The 6,906-nt window shown below is 38.3% G+C and overlaps 1 long non-coding RNA gene across 1 annotated transcript; it reads left to right on the top strand.

Annotated features, from left to right (window-relative positions):
- On the top strand, nt 1-1,186 carry LOC109201384 (uncharacterized). The gene is made up of 3 exons (XR_002061406.2): nt 1-61; nt 707-819; nt 1,131-1,186. It is a non-coding gene; the product is annotated as an uncharacterized LOC109201384 (long non-coding RNA).
- Nucleotides 1,187-6,906: the final 5,720 nt, after the last annotated feature.

The raw sequence follows: 6,906 nt of genomic DNA, 5'->3' as shown, positions 1-6,906 counted from the left end.
AATTGACCGGAGGAGGCATCAGGTCATGCACTGCACTGGCCTGCACCACGATTAGTATAAGGTAAGAATGAATGATTTTTTTTTTCCTACTCGTTATTTCCATGTTTGCATTTGAATAACAGTAAAAAACTCGTTAATGTTGTACATTAACGAGTTTTTTACTGTTATTTACGAGCCGGAAATTGTGTCTACTTCTTACAATCCGGCAACAAATAAATTGCCCTAACATTTTCGTTTCATAATTTCTTCGTTATATTGCCTTACAAAGCTAGCTTTAACGCTTCGAGTTTTCCTTTGTTCTTGCCGTGGCCTCGGCGCTTGACCCAGACTTTCGCTCTGTAGTTGCTTAGTACTACAAAAAATTCTAAATCTGTGATATATGATTGATAAACGTAAAGTTAACTGTATAAACGTGTTCAATGACTTTGTTACTTTTGATGATTGGAGAGCACCCGCTTCCATTCGCAAACGAAAACTTTAGACTCAGTTTGAATGCTCACGCGGCATGCCCACGTGACTGTACCTTGCACGGTCACCTAACTTTACGTTGCACGCGTACATGACTTTCTGTTTGTGCCTTGAATAATGAATAAGGCTACGTCCACACGTACCAGCGTATTTTTGAAACCGCTGGTTTTTCTATGCGTTTGCACCTTTTGTCCACACGTAATGTATGTCTGGCGGTACATTGTGTTTGTATTTCCAGGCACATTTCACGAAGCAGAACGCAGTCTTCAGAGATATCCACGTGAACGCTGTGATACGTCTGACCTTAAGTCCGAAAAAGAAAACCCGGACCAGTCTTAAAAGAAAGCACAAGTAAAACCTTTTTATTCACAAACATATCTTTGATTGTTAAGAATTTATGAACTTGTCTTTTATACATATCTGTGGTGCTTGCATACTGCAATATCACCACATAATATAGTCCAAAAAGTGGAAGTTTGTAAACTTTTTAAAAATGCAAAGTCGTGTACACTTGTGGACTTCAAAAATTCATTGTATACTGTACCTTCTTGCACGTCTCTGTTTCCTGTGTGTGTTGTTAGAAATCAAACTAACTTTAGGAAACAATATGCCAAAAGCATATTTACAATTACTTAAGACCGTTTTTAATTTCTTTTCTTTAGACCAAATCCCCTGTACACATATACGGACTCAGAGGATGAGCAGCCTACAAAAAAAACGGTTTCCCCAGGCCCCTCGAGTGAAAATACCAGGTAATATAATACTGTCTAGTGTCTGTGTACATATCTGTGTCTGACACGAGGAAACTTTTTTGACAAGTTGTCTGTATTCTTAAATACTTAAAAAATTATCTTTTTCTAAACAGCCCTCATCACTCCAGTCTGCCCCCCAGCCCACTGATAGCAACCATCATAATGCCCCACCCAGCTTCCGGCACCTTTCGCCACTCCGGCACAAGCCGACACAGCTTTGCGATCTCGCCAGCATGCAGAGTCTGATGTCTTCCCTATAGATGGTATGCTTTTAAAAAAGTTTTAAAGCTGCATCACAATGTCATTGTACTCTTATCTAAAAAAAAAAACAATTTATACTCCTGAATGTCATCTTGTTGTGATTTTTTTTTTCCCTGTAGATTCCAGAGACTCTGTGAGGCCACTATTACAAGGCAAGTTTGAAAATCTTGGAATTTCACAGTTTACATGATATGACAAATATATGTGACAGGCAAAAACTAGTAAACACTTTTAGCAGTTACAAGAACTAGCAAATGAATATCCAACAAAAGGGAATAGAAATACATTGTACTGCCAATACTTTGGTTTATTCTTTGTATGACTTGAAAATCAGGCTTTAGGGAAAACTAAATGACATGTTTCTATCATCAATTACATGAAGTAAACACACAAGCACTTGCATACACATTTAAGACATGAGACACGCTAATTCCATCTCATAAAATGTGTCTATAGGTGAGACGCTTTGCGTTGATTGGTGCTGCTGGACCACACTGGAGGTGCGAGTCCGCCGTGTAATGGTTTATGCCATTACAAAGGAGCTGGCCTCTGTACTCAACTGGGCAGGGAAAAAACCAAGGACCAGACAAAGCAAAAAAGGGCATTTAAAGAGACAGCGCTGTGCAGATGCATATTTGGTAAGTTTTAACATTTATTGTAGTTTTATGAGCCTAAAGTGAACAATAAAGGGATCAATTGATGTGCTGGGTGCGTTTCACATTTCCTATGTCTGTTTTTTGCTATATTACTTTGTCTTTCTTAATGACAAGACTTTCATGTCCGGTTAATCTGGAGATGGAGTCTTTGGTCTTCGGCTTGTTTTGTCCTCGGGTTGTACACTTTGTACAGCCCGAGGACCCCATGTTTTCTTTTTTTTTTTTTTTTGTAAAGGATACACGGCACACCATGCTAAGACATATCACATTTTCAGCTTATAGCTCTTTGGGAATCAAATGCGGCAGTTTGCTGATTTCCGCCTGGTGACTTTCATGTTTATCAGCCTAGGAGTTTACATACTTTCTCCCTGCTGAAGACAATTAACAAGAGCTTATTCATGTGCTCTAATTCCCTTTTTTTGTCTTTGTTTTTTTGTGTGTGTGTCTATTTTTGTCCTAGATGGCCTGGCGCAGCAGGTAGGGGCGAACTCTATGTCTGAGTTGGTCTTTGCTCAAGCAGTCCAGAAATGGCTCAGATATGCTCCAGATCGTACGGGTGGCGCACAGGACGCACATCATCCATCCCCATCCCGGAGTAAATAATAAAAAGTGACGTGAAACATAGAAATGTAAATAGGAAACTTTGTCTTTTAATAAAGTATTTTGCAAATGATACATGTCTATTGACCTTTTTTGTTTTTTTGTTTTTTTTCAATAAAAAGCAACTGTACGAAAGAGGTGGAAAATCAATACCATAGCTCAACAGTGTTTCAATATCAGAATCTGACATTGTTTCAATGTCAACAGTGTTAGAAAATATAACAGAATCAATGTCAGGTTTCAACATTGATTCAACATCAAAACCTGATGTTGTTTCAACGTTAAAAATGGGTGCAAGAGTGATGTTGGGTCAACGTCACACTTCAACGTTGCTTCAATGACGTCGCCTGATATTGACTCAACATTGTTTCAATGTTTCCTTGCTATCTGGGATCGTTTAAACAGTAACAGCTTTACTACAATATAAGCTAACGTTTACACCGTAACTTTAAGCTAGCACCATTAAGATGGTAAAACGCGTAATAATATCTACAAATGCATCTTAAAGCTGTTATATTAGCACTCAGTGTATTACTAACATAACCACATTAACATTATTGACACTTGCTGACTTTTAATAGTCATTCTATAAATGCTGTCTGCTAATAACGCCTGATGGACTGATAACATCCGAAGCGGGTGAATAAAGTTGCTAGCTGTATCATTACCCAGCATACACCTCTCCCTCCATAAATGCAATAAACGATACAAAAGTAATAGCCTATAATTAATTTATCTGCTGTATCTGCTGTTTCTCAGGTAGTTGTTTATATTATATAATATATTGTGTTCAGTACACGTCACTATAATGTGATTTCGGAAATATATAAATATACGGACAACAGGCTCTTCCGCGGAAATCTCTTGTCGTCAATAAACAACGTTTAGGGAGCGCTATAGTATTCAATAGGAGGACCCTGCACGTCAATTCTCGACGCCAGGGGGGTACCCTGCGCGTCCATAAGTGAAGCAGAGGGAGCCTGACCATGCATTTGACGAGTTGGGAGTGAGAACACTAATATATCAATTATACTAGTTTGTATGATGAATCTTAATCAAAGGGCCATTTTAAAAACTGTTTAAAATGAAAGGAGCACAAAATCAGGGCTAAAAGATTATATCCTCCTGAGTGTACTGTGTCTGACATTTGTTTTCTATGTCTTTGACTTATTTGAGCTACCCTCCTAAAGTCCTGATGAGCTCAACAGAGGAGATCCTGGCATTTCCACTGATATCTCATGTGCTTAATTGGTCTGTTTTAGCTCCAAAAAGGCAGAAAGTCACAAAAATGTTGAACTGTGAGATGCTTTTTTTCCTAAAATAAATTATGAAGCCTTCTATTTAGCCCGGTCAGCTGGGTAAGCTCTATGGAAGACTTGGTTAGGTCTTTGAGTCATTAAATTAAAAGATTGTCTGTTTTTAAAGGACGTTATGAAGGGGGCAGTCTTCTCTCTATTATAGTGCTGCGGCATCATCTAAAACTAGCACATGTTGTAGCTGACGCTGAAATGTTCGTGTTGGTTGCCATGACAACACCAGTAGCGCATCTGAGATCGTTATGTTGTTTTCTGTTTGTTTTCTTTATTTGGTACTCATGTTTGTGTACATTTGCAGTAGGAAAAAGATAATCTGTGAATCCAGTGATACATCTTTCTTATAAGAAATGTTTTTGTTAAAAAATTATTGTGAAGTAGTCACTTCCTGTGAGTCGCGGGAACCGGAAGTTGTGCGTGGGAGAGACAAGACAGAGCGGTAACACGGCGGACTTTTTGGAATGTACATCTTTTCTACTGCTGGTTTACGAGGCGTACACGGTAAAAAAACATTATGCTGTTAATTGTTAACACTTGTGCACTTTGTGAAAGGAAATAAGTGGCTGAGTTGTATGTCATATGTGCTATTGACATTATTTTACTTGTTTCTAGTTTTCACGGTGCTCCATGATTGTAAGAGGAATAAAAGAATTGTGTACATCAGTACGAAGCGTGGATTCATTCGACCCGAGTGGATACACATGTGTTTGAAATTTTAATCAGGTGAAATCCTGTGAATATATTACTTCTTCCCTTTTTCAGTTTCCAGTAAATGTTTCCAGAATGACACCTGATCACTAAAAAACAGTTAATTTTAAAGTGTTCACTGAGTGGCAGCACAGAGAAATTGGAAAACCTTCCTTCACCAGTGCTCCTGCTGACATGTTTCCGTTTCCATCAGCTCAGTGGAGCAAAGATAAACCCCTAAATGAGAGATGCCTTCCTTATTTTAGTCAGAAATATAAAATATGTTTGTTTTTATCATATTCATCAAGGCTTATGGGTTTTCTCCCTCTACATTACGTGTCATAGGTTCACAGAATAAAACATCATGATTTATGAGCTCTTAACATGTTTAACTTTGAAAAAGCTCCAAATTATAAGTTAAAGTTCACACTTTCATAAATTCAGCTTAAATCAATGTATTCGGTTGCTGATACTATTTTCTTTTATTTTGGTGGACTGTAGATCTCAGCACTTTATTAAATGAATAAATTACATGAATACATAAACCTCATTAAGCACCAAATTGTGTAGTGTGTATTGTGTATGTGTTTGGACGTATTTTTCCTGAGTGGCTCTTGTGCATGTATTTTTTGCTTTCTCTCTGTGGTTTAGGTTTGGTTGAGCAGACAAGGCTCCATCTTTGGGTGAAGCTGCTATCATCTGCTCTTTGGTCTATGCACTTGTTGCTCATTCATTAACCACCCCACAAGGACGCAGCTTGTGCATAAAGTCTGCATATCCAGTGCAGTAATCAGGCTCCTCAATGCATGTGTTTATATACTTTTTTCCAATGATGTCTCTCTGGCTTTCCAATGTTCTCTGTGTGGCTGAGGAGCTCTGTCCCAAGCCATGGATCTACTTACCTGCCAAAGCCAAGCTTTAAATTACAAGATGTCTCCCCTGAAACATTGTCTACCTCTACCTCTGCCAACTGCCTACCCTGCTTCCTATGACCTCCAGCACCCACTGAGAGTGAAACTGTTCCCACTACCATCAAAAAAAGCTAATTTCTTTTTAAGAGTTTATAAATGTACATTTCCTTTACACCCTGGGAGATCATATAATATGAAACACGCACACACACATGCGCACACACACAGACCAGGTAACAAACACTACAGGACCAGTTTGACCAGAAGATTGGAAGACACACATGCCTCTTTTCCACCCACACAGAGCTGCTGAGTATCCAGATCACTCACATACTTCAAAAGCCTTAAGAAGAGATAGAAGAGATTATTATCCAGCATTAGTATCTGAATCTGGAATAATTTCTATGGAAACTAAACTTTCAGCTTAATTTAAACCTTAAATGTAATCTCAGGTAGTCAGGTTTAAACTCAGGTTCAGTTATTCACTGAAAATCCCGACAGACTCAGACATTTAGAACAAACTAAGACCATACTTTGCTGTTAGTCAGCCTCTGCATGTTTACCTCTGCAGGTGAGTTTTACCTGTCAGGAGCTAAATGCTATTTCAATCACAGATCAAGATAAAGAAACACGCAGAATTATTTAATATTGATTCTGTTTATCTGTGCACGTTTATTGCTTGTGCATGTATGTAGAAGAGTGTAATAAGGCTCAGTGGTGTATGATCTTCACTCTAGCTGTTGAAGAAGTGAATAAAATGATCTTTAACCTCTCTGCTCTGTGTTGTTTCCTCTTTCAGATCACAAAATCATCACCGCTGTGTCTGGACAGGACGTCACTCTGACATGTCGAGCTCAAGCCCACATCGTCATAGTTGTAGAGTGGAGCAGAACTGACCTGGAAAATGAAGAACTTGTCCTTTTATATCAGCATGGACGACTTGTTCCACATTATGGATAGAAAAAATGTTTGCTTCGGTGAACCAAAAATTACTATTCATCTCTGGTGATTTTAATATTGATTTGCTAAACCCAACAAGGTTAAAAGCCATTGATGACTTTACTGACACGATGTACAGCTTATCACTATATCCAACAATAACAAAGCCAAGCAGAATAACATCACATAGCGCCACTATTATTGACAACATTTTTACTAATGTCATGGATTTCCAAATTAATAGTGGCCTGCTTGTCTGTGATATAACTGACCACTTACCAGTTTTTACTTTGTGTGACTGTGATTTTAAAAAAATAGA

Source organism: Oreochromis niloticus, linkage group LG3 (genome assembly GCF_001858045.2).
Source record: "Oreochromis niloticus isolate F11D_XX linkage group LG3, O_niloticus_UMD_NMBU, whole genome shotgun sequence".
Classification (NCBI taxonomy): Eukaryota; Metazoa; Chordata; class Actinopteri; order Cichliformes; family Cichlidae; genus Oreochromis; species Oreochromis niloticus.
This window is presented reverse-complemented; position numbering and strand designations above follow the sequence as displayed.